Raw genomic sequence first — 2,715 nt, 5'->3', positions numbered from 1 at the left:
ATGTTTTCATCAAAAATCGCTTTGTAAAAATTGTTCATCTATCAGCAACCTTTCATTTTCTACCATAAATTTTAAATTTTCAACATATTCATCCATGACCCAATTTCCATACCTTGATAACTTTTTAAATTGATCCCCCTAATAGAAAGATTAAGCTATCCCGATTTCAAAAATATCAAAATTACTAAAAATGGGACAAGGAAACTTACCCAATTAAGCCATGCAAGTTTCTTCTCTCTCTCCTAAGGTTTCCATGTATTTTTGGGGAAGATGATGAGAAAATAAGATGATATTTTCTTTTTCATCTTTTAATTAATTAAATAGTTCAAATTCCAATTTAGTCATTGCCCTTTTTCTAAATTTCCATGGATGAGTCACCAAAATATCTACATACTTTTCTTTAATGGTCTAATTACCATATAAGGACCTCAAGTTTTGAATTCCATAGCTATTTAATCCTTCTAGCTACTAGACTTCAACTTTTTCATTTTATGTGATTTAGTCCTTTCCCTAATTAAGCACATAATCGATAAAATTTTCTTATCGGGATTTTCACATGACATTTCTAACATATTACGGACCATGTAATAAGAAAAAAATAATTTTTATTTTTGGATTGAATTTGTGGTCCCGAAACCACTGTTCCGATTTCACTAAAAAATGGGATGTTATAGATATACTAGTGAATCTAGGGAAAATAATGCATGTTCAAATGTAACCATTAGGTAAATTATGGATGTGAATTTCTATATCAATTTGAATGGCATATTGGAGCATTTGTGCTTTGTATATGTTGGTATTGAAATGGTATAATTTATGCTTGGTTAAGGTTGGATGAATGCTTATTTATCTCATGTTATTTTGTCAATTGGGTTGGTATAGGTGTGTGCAAATTTGGGTGGCAAGATGGCTTGGTAAATAGCCTATTTTTGTTTACATGGGCATGTGTCTCAACTGTGTGTGACACACGGTCAAGTGACACGGCCGTGTGTCCCCTGGGGTTGAATTAAAAATCAAGTCAGTATGCTCCACACGGCCTAATGCATAGACGTATAACTTGGCCATGTGGTATAAGTAGATATACCCTGTAGGTTTGGCATGACCTAGCACACAACCTGACGTACGGGCATGTGTAGCCATTTCGAAGGACACACGAGCTGGTCACATGGGCATGTCGTTGGCCATGTGACCCAAGTCAGAGAGTTACACAGGGTTAGACATAGGCTGGGACACGGCCATGTGATCCCATTTCGAATGTCCACACGGCTTGTGACATGGGTGTGTCTTTGGCCGTGTGAGACACACAACCGGGCCACACAGGCGTGTGTCCCTTGTATTTTGAAAAATTTTAGACACACAACTGGGCCATACAGGTGTGTGTCCTTTGTATTTTGAAAAATTTTCTAAATTTTCTAAAAGTTTCCTGAGTTATCGTTTTAGTCCCAAACCACTCCGAATGCATGTTTTGAGCCTCGTAGGCTCATATTAGGAACAATGTGAATAATGTTGAATGATGATTTTTTTGAAATTGGAAAATATATGTGAAATGTATAATATTTGCATTATAAGTCCAGTAATGCTCTGTAACCCTATTCCGGTGTTGAATACGGGCGAGGGCTGTTATAAACCCCAAGATCCAAAATGAAATCACTTCATTTCAGCAACTTGATGAAGAATCTTTATATGAGGCATGGGAACGATTCAAGGAGTTATTACGAAAGTGCCCTTATCACGGCATTCCTTACTACGTTCAAATGGAGACTTTCTATATTGGTCTCAATATTCATACTAGAATGATGGTGGATGCTTCAACAAATAGAGCCCTTTTTTCTAAGTCTTATAACGATGCTTACGAGATTATTGAAAGAATTGGCAACAATAACTATCAATAACCAACCATCCGAGCAGCTTCAAAAATATGACTAGCAGGAGTACATGAAGCAGACACACTTGCTTCTTTGGTAGCCGAACCAATTCGAGAATATTTCTTGTGAATAGTGTGGAGATGGCCATTTCTTTGAAAATTGCCCATCAAATCAAGAGTCAAATTATTACATGGGAAATCAGAATTAGAATGGTCCACAATCAAATTTTTACAGCTCTTCAAGGCAGAATCATCTATTTTCTCCATAGAGTAATCAATGGGTAGACCATATCGATTCTTTCATGCCATTTTGACCAAATTATCTATCGAAATATTCTCAACAAGTGTAACAACCCCCCACCATCTGAATGTTCAAGTGATCTTGAGAATTTGCTGAAGGCATATATAGTGAAGAATGATAACACTTTAAGAAATCTGGAGAATCAAATAGGCCAGCTAACCGATGAACTTCAAAATAAACCCCAAGGTATTTGGCCGAGTGACACAGAAAATCCAAGAATTTTGGGCAAAGAACATTACAAAGCAGTCTCTTTTCCAAGTGGAAAGACATTGGAGCCCAATGTGGTCGAGGTTCAAGATGAGCCTATTGTAGCTCAAGACAAAGAGGAAGTTCAACCAAGTGTTGAAACTTCTGTATCATCAGTGATCCTTGATGAGGTAAACTCTAAACCTGTTAGTTCTAATTATCTAACACCCTTTTCAGATGCAAAAAAATTTCAATCGAAGAGTTGTCTAGTTAAAGCTAAGATTCCACCATTGTTATCTCCTCAACGATTCTAGAAGCAGCAATAGGATAGTTGAAAGAAATTTTTGATGATGAGGTGACTTTT

The 2,715-nt window shown here is 36.4% G+C and overlaps 1 non-coding gene across 1 annotated transcript; it reads right to left on the bottom strand.

The window, feature by feature from the left end:
* Positions 1 to 1,631: 1,631 nt before the first annotated feature.
* Positions 1,632 to 1,738, bottom strand: LOC121205784 (small nucleolar RNA R71). The gene has a single exon (XR_005900859.1). It is a non-coding gene; the product is annotated as a small nucleolar RNA R71 (small nucleolar RNA).
* Positions 1,739 to 2,715: the final 977 nt, after the last annotated feature.

The sequence above is a fragment of the Gossypium hirsutum genome, chromosome A08 (genome assembly GCF_007990345.1).
Source record: "Gossypium hirsutum isolate 1008001.06 chromosome A08, Gossypium_hirsutum_v2.1, whole genome shotgun sequence".
Lineage (NCBI taxonomy): Eukaryota > Viridiplantae > Streptophyta > Magnoliopsida > Malvales > Malvaceae > Gossypium > Gossypium hirsutum.
This window is presented reverse-complemented; position numbering and strand designations above follow the sequence as displayed.